The sequence below is a fragment of the Bos grunniens genome, chromosome 28 (genome assembly GCF_055505025.1).
Source record: "Bos grunniens cultivar Pamir isolate PY7600 chromosome 28, Bosgru_T2T1.0, whole genome shotgun sequence".
Taxonomy (NCBI): domain Eukaryota; kingdom Metazoa; phylum Chordata; class Mammalia; order Artiodactyla; family Bovidae; genus Bos; species Bos grunniens.
In genome coordinates, this window is record NC_141192.1 from 10932501 (window position 1) to 10940231 (window position 7731).

Genomic DNA, 7731 nt, shown 5'->3' on the forward strand with positions numbered 1-7731 from the left:
GGCAAGGGAACCAAGACCATTCAATGGGGAAAGATTAGTCTTCTCAGTAAATGGTGCTGGAAAGCTGGATATCCCCATACAAATGACAGAAGTTAGACACTTACATCATATACAAAAACCAACTCAGAAAACAGATTCAAGAAGTAAATGTAAGAACTATAAAATTTCTAGGATAAAAATGAAAAAATCCTCACGACATCAGATTTGGCAATGATTTCTTAGACATGACACCAAAAGCACCAGCAGCAAGAGAAAAAATAAGCTGGACTACATCAAAATTAAAACTATGCATCAAAAAACATTCAGATTGAAAAGACAATCTGAGGAATGGGAGAAAATATCTGCATATCTGATAAGCAATTAATATTCAGAATATATAAAGCTCCTACAACTCAACATTAAAACAACCTGATTTTTTAAATGGGCAAAGGACTTGAATAAATATTTCACCAAAGAAGACAGACATGTTTGTTAAGCACATGAAACAATGTTTAATATTACTAAGCATTAGGGAAATGCAAATCAAAATCATCTTGAGCTATCACCTTGCACTTTTAGGATGGCTACTATCAAAAAAGAAAGAAAATAACTGTAGTGTTGGCAAGGAAATGGATAAACCAAAAACTGTGTGAACTATCATTGGAACGCTAAAAAAGTTGCAGCCACTATGAAAAACAATACAGCAGTTTCTCAAAAATTAAAAACAGAATTACCGTACAACTTTGCAATCCCACTTTGGGATTTGCACACCTATGTGCATAGCTGCATTATTCACAACAGCCGACAGATGGAAGCAAACCAAGAATCCATTAACAGATGAATGGACAAACAATGTGGTAAACACATAAAATGAAATATTATCCAGCCTTAAAAAGAAAATATTCTAACATATGCTACGACATGGGTGAACCTTGAGGACATTATGCTAAGTGAAATAAGCCAGTCACAAAAACAAAATATGTTTTGATTCAACTTAAACAGGATATCTAGAGTGGTCAGATTTTTAGAGACAAAGTAGAATGCCAATTGCCAGGAACTGAGGGGAGAGGAGAATGCAGAATTATTGTTTACTGAATAACATAAAGTTCAGTTTTTCAAGAGAAGGGTTCTGTAGGTGGATGGTGATAATGGTAACACATCAACGTGAACATACTTAATGCCACTGAACTGCACATTTAATGGTTATGATGGTAAATTCTGTTATGTATTTTACCACGAAAAAGGAATCCAAGAAAACATTCCAGAAATAGAAGGCCTGAATCAAGACACTGAAGGGTACTGGAAAAAATTAACTCAGGATGATTAACACCAAGACATATCCTACTAAAACTATTAGACTGTAAAGATAAAAATTCCTCAGTACCTCCAGGAAAAAAGAAATAATTTATAAGAACAAAGGAATTATATAGAATATTGGATTTGTCAAAAACATACAAATGAAGACAATGTTAGTGCAGGATTCTCAAGCAACTTAAGAATATATGAACTAAAGATATTATATTGAACCAAGGGGGAACTGGCCTCCTTCCTCAGCTCAGGCTCTGAGAGGTACAGCGCAGAGCACTGCCCATCTGGCTTGAAGCTTAGATGTGAACTCCAGGTTCTGTCTCTTTCTGCTCATGTCCTTGGGCAGGGCACTTACTGTCTTCCAACTTCTGTTACACGTCCCAGGATTAAAGAGGTAAATTATAACTACCACCCTACATATGACTTACAACATTTGGAGCAAATAATTTATGGCATTCTGTCTCCCGGGGGTGAAAGGACATGCTCATGGTCACAAGAAGACAGAAAAGTTTTGTCCCAGGGAAGCAGATTTTAGAAAACTAGGGCTTCTTTCCCTAATTATCTTCTCACCCTTTCTGTTGATTGTGGGATTGGGCTCAACCCAGATGAGATTAAAAACATTTCCTGCAACATCTCTTTACAAACCCGAGGGTTAATTAACCTCGGGTTTGTGCAGAGATCACTCCACACTATCCTCATTTCCTAAATCTTCATTGAGGAAACATTTAAGGGGAATGGGAAGGAAATTACCATTATCTGTGTTCAAGAAATTCTTTGACCACTGTCTGGATTTTTTTTTTTTTTCATATAGTAACTAATCTTCATACTGCAGCAAGTTGAGGTGTCTGAGTATAATTAGAGACTATTAGCTATTCTCAGTCCTGAACATTCATTGGAAGGACTGATGCCGAAGCTAAAACTCCAATACTTTGGCCACCTGATGGGAAGAACTGACTCATTGGAAAAGACCCTGGGAAAGATTGAAGGCAGGAGGAGAAGAGGTCGACAGAGGATGAGCTGGTTGGATGGCATCACCAACTTGATAGACATGAGTTTGAGCAAGCTCCAGGAGTTGGTGATGGACAGGGAAGCCTGGCATGATACAGTCCATGGGGTCACAAAGTTGGCCATGACTAAGCAACTGTACTGAAGCTATTCTCACTGGGCAATCCCCTCACTGCAGACTGAGACTCCAAATCTGAAAGACAGAGATTCCAAATCTCTGTTTGCTCTTCATGAAGAAGTCTGAATTCCAGGGAATTCCAGGCTGATTTTTCCCATTAAGCAATCTTTAGTCTTTGTCAATTACTCTAGGAATGTTTCAGAGCAAGTCAGGGAAGCCTGGGTCTTTTTCTACTTTACTAAGTTGATATGGAGAGATCCAGCAGGATCAAGTCTCTGCCATCTCCCAGGTTTGAAAAGCTCCAAATTATTTCTAAACTTCACAGAATATCAAATCATTTGTGAACTGAGGAAAAAAAAAATCCAAGTCACTTCAATTCTTCCATGATAGCTCTTTCAGTTCTGGGAAGTTTTAAACAAACAAACCAAAAAAAAAAAAAAAAACACCTTTTTATTCTGTTAATTTTTAAACTACATGAAAGAGACAAGATGAAAATAATTAACCTGTTGACCCTATCACTCAAACCTGATATACCACAACACTTGGCAATTTCTCATCATCCACCCATTCCATTCCATTCATCTCAACAACTGCCCAACCCATTATTCTGAAGTGAATCTCAGACATGTTTCACTCAAAAATACTTCCAAACATCTCTAAAATATAGAAATATTTTTAACCAGTTCCATATTGTTAAATATTTAGGTTTATTCTACTTTTTCTTTTTTCCTGTTTTACTGAGCTATAGTTGACAAGAAACCCCTTTCAACTCTAACCAAAAGTTCATCTTTAAATCCCCAAGCCTCTCAGAAAGTCCACCTGCCAAACTCCACTGAACAAAACCACAGTGACACCAGTGACACGAGCGGTCTCCATCTTTTTAAAAATCTACATTTTTAAAAGATGAAAGCTCAGACTGCTGCAAAACACTAGCACACTAGGTAGGCTGCCTCCCATCAAAGGAACTCACCACTGGAACTCATACTGAATCTCCAATCCAGGATCTTTGAGGGTGAAAAAGTGAGAGCAGCACCAACGGACTCCTGAGGTGCGCAGCTTTGGTGAACCTGAGACGCAGCCCCAGATGTGGCTCCACCCCAGATACGCTTCTCAATCTCTTTAGGGAAAACTCCGTTTCTAATCATTAAGAACCAACTGAATCTAATTTTCTTATTTAATCCCCATAATACCTTTTAAAAGTAGGCACTATTTTATCCTCATTTAGATTTGAGAACACTGGAGGCAGAGACGTTTAAGCCAAAGTGAGCCTCTGACCAAGTTAGTGTGACCTCTGACCTCACACTTGTCTCTAGCACCCTATTATGTTATAGACTACAGACCACGTGAGAACAGTTTTGTCAGGCTCACAGATGATCCATATTGCTTGATATATCATTGTCTAAGCGATACTCACGGAGAAAGCAATGGCAACCCACTCCAGTACTCTTGCCTGGAAAATCCCATGGACAGGGGAGCCTGGTGGGCTGCAGTCCATGGGGTCACTAACAGTTGGACACAACTGAGCGACTTCACTTTCACTTTTCACTTTCACGCATTAGAGAAGGAAGTGGCAACCCACTCCAGTATTCTTGCCTGGAGAATCCCAGGGACGGCAGAGCCCAGTGGGCTGCCGTCTATGGGGTCGCACCCAGTCAGACACGACTGAAGCGACTTAGCAGCAGCAGCAAGCAATACTCAGATTGGAAGCCCAAAAGGCCAGAAACAAATATTGAATAAGGTTTATAGACATTTCCCTTGGGGCTCAGCTGGTAAAGAATCTGCCTGCAACGCGGGAGACCTGGGTTCGATCCCTGGGTCGGGAAGATCCCCTGGAGAAGGGAAAGGCTACCCACTCCAGTATTCTGGCCTGGAGAATTCCATATAGTCCATGGGGTAGCAAAGAGTCAGACACCACTGAGCGACCTTTACTTTCATTTCACTATAGACACTACACTTACTAATTCATCTTATTCTTAAAACAATGCTTTGAGATAACCAAACCCTTCATTTTACAGATGAGCAAACTTCAGACCTTTGGGTTTTCTTTCCAAATGTGTGGGAGAAGGTTATTTTATACCCTACTCATGTAAAACAAACATGCTCATAGCTATTTCAGATTAATTCATCTGAATTGAGAAGGGTTCACATGTTCCCCTTTCTATTTAAATAAATAGTTACAAATTTATGTGGCAAACCCAAAGAATAGATCTTTCACACATTACCTTACTTAAATTTTGTTGTGGTCCTATGTAGATATATAGCATTTCTACCCATCAACTCTGAGAAGAGGAAAATTCCTAGAGGAATGCAAGGCCAATAAAAGTAAGGTTTGTTTTTTTTGTTTTTTTTTTTTAAGTAAGCAAGTTAACACCTAAGATGCAGGTGGAAGGAGAGCCTATGTTTCTGATTTGATTCCAAAATAATTCATGTCTCACCAACCAAAATGAAAAAGCAGCACAAGGAACAGACTTGATGGGCAGATGAAATCCTGGGAGGTCAGATTAGTGACTTATGACTATAGTGGGGTCCTATGCTGTTTGCTTGGGGTCAGAGGTTTTGATAGCCCACCCAACCAGTCCGTTTGGGTGGTATCAGGGGCTTTGAGGTAGTTGACAAGAAGATTTGGGGAACTGAAAGTACTGGAGAAGTTTGGAGGCCCAAAGAGCAGAGCAAACCAAAATAAGGTTGGACCTAACTGGGTTTCTCTTTTTCCCCCCAATAATTTAAAGTTCAGATCAAAAATTTTTTGTTGTTTTATTTTTCTCTCAGTATCTGGAATTCACACTCAGTGGCAATGTTTCCTGTGCCTCCTCCATAAACCTGCTTCCAAAAACCAGTTTTACCAGATGCCTTCACTTCCTTGCTTTACATTTTTTTCCCCCTCAACTCCAGTCAGTCCTGCCTCTCTTCTCACTCCAGTTTTCAGAAGATGCCGGCAAAAACCAACACATTAGCCCCTCGAACACCCAAGCTGATGGTTAATCTCCCTGCCTAAGTGGAGAGAGGATCCTGGCAGGCTACAGTCCATGGGGTCCCAAGAGTTGTTCACGACTCAGAGACTGAACCACCACTACCATCTAAGTCATCAAACACTGCTGGCCAATTTTTTTCATTATTCTTAAACTCTCTTACTTCAAATTCTCTAATTTAACTTTGGCTTCAAGGGATACATACTGAGATCTTTATATTTCTAAAAAAACGCCTCATAACAGTAAGAGCTCAACACATAGCAGGTTGTGTAAAAGCTGTGCCCAGCACGAGTAGTCTCTGCTCTCAGAAAACCAACATTTAGGTTGAACTTTTAAGAGTGCTTGCCTCCCAATGATCACGTTCAAGGAAAAGTCAGAACTTTCTAGAATGTCTAACAGGAGGTTTCATGACCTGGCCACGACTCCGTGGCGTCCTGCAAACTCTCAGCTCCAACCAGGCTGAGCCATTTCCAGGCACTGAGGTACCCACTGCCCCCCTTGCCTATACATGTGCGTCAGGTGCTATGAGGAAGAGTTCCGGGTGACTTGAGAAGAAAATCACCAAAGGCAAATTGATCAACATGCCAATGTGACTAAAATGGTCATCTGGGGAAGAAGAAAAGGAGAAAGGCAGCATTAACAACAGATGAGTTTAAGAATGGGGTGCTCTGTAGTTTTGTTTCCCTAAAGTGCTTTTCTCCAGGGTGCACACCTCACCCCCCACCACACTCCAAATTTGGGGATTTCCTCTACTTTGGGGAGCTAAAGAATTGTTTTACTCATTTTCTCCATTGTTTTTGAGATGTGAAAGGTTAAAATTAAATGCCCAAAATATGGTTAGTCCACGGTTTGCCTACTTCAAAAACTTAACATTTTTCCTTCTACATGGAGTTTTCAAACAGAACACTGCATTCATTAATTTATTCAATAAATACTACTGAGATCCTACTATTGTGTTTGTTATATCCAAATCTGGGTCTCTTTTTTTCTTTGTTTTTATTTTTACAGAGATGTTGCATTTGCCTCTAGATGATACTTTTTTTTCTCTTTCTCAGTGTATGTATTCAAAGGGAAAATTTTAGGCAGTTTCAATTTCTCTCATCCCTTATCCTATTTGAAATATTGGTTATTCATGATGAAAGTTGACCTATATCAAACTGTATACCATGTGCAGCAATATTCCACAGAAAGGAGTAAAATTTTTCACACAGACATGAGGCTGCCTGGGAGGGTTAACCACAAGGTCACAAGCCTATTGGAGTCAACTAAAAACAGGCTAAAGGCCCCAAGGGAGCCTCCAAACCAGCCCTGGAAGTCTACATCTGAATTTGTGAAGGCCATATCTAATCCTAACAGACACAATGTACTATCTGAGAAACTGACTTTAAAACCCTTAAAAATTCTAAAAGTCAACAAACAAGAAGTGCAATATTAAAAGACACAGAATAGTATAAACAGAAAAGTTACTCTTTGACCAAAAGTAAACAAACTCTGACAGAGCTATCTAATATCCCTACTGAAGCATTAAAGCATCATATATTTGGTGTATTTGGCAAACTGATGATTCACAAGGTTGGCTTTGAGCACACTGGGTTTTGTTGAGATGATTTCAAGCAAACTGCCCATTGAATGCGGAGAAGGTGATGGCACCCCACTCCAGTACTCTTGCCTGGAAAATCCCATGGACGGAGGAGCCCGGTAGGCTGCAGTCCATGGGGTCGCTCAGAGTCGGATAGGACTGAGCGGCTTCACTTTCACTTTTCACCTTCATGCATTGGAGAAGGAAATGGCAACCCACTCCAGTGTTCTTGCCTGGAGACTCCTAGGGACAGGGGAGCCTGGTGGGCTGCTGTCTATGGGGTCGCAAAGAGTCGGACACGACTGAAGCAACTTAGCAGCAGCAGCAGCAGCCCATTGAATGAACTGTATTTTCTCAAACTGAATTCTAGCCATTTTCCTGCTTCTTCCTCTCATATAGGAGCACTTGGTTCACTGAATAAAAGAAAAACAGTAGCTAACATTTATTGAATTTTTGCCTTATGCTACCTCTAAATTGGGCTTCCCAGGTGGCACTAGTGGTAAAGAACCTGCAGGCCAACGCAGGCACGTATCAGAGACATGTGTTCGATCCGTGGGTCAGGAAGATCCCCTGGAGGAAGCCATGCCAGTACTCTTTCGTGGAGAATCCCATGGACAGAGGAGCCTGGTGGGCTACAGTCCACAGGAGCAAGGAGTTGGACACACCTAAAGCAACTTAATTGGAGAAGGAAACGGCAACCCATTCCAGCGTTCTTGCCTGGAGAATCCCATGGATGGAGAAGCCTGGTAGGCTGCAGTCCATGGGGTCACACA

General features: G+C 40.7%; 1 pseudogene; it reads right to left on the bottom strand.

The window, feature by feature from the left end:
• Positions 1-3013, bottom strand: part of LOC147342837 (cytoplasmic polyadenylated homeobox-like protein) — an 18237-nt pseudogene extending 15224 nt beyond the window's left edge.
• Between the last annotated feature and the right edge of the window lie 4718 nt (positions 3014-7731).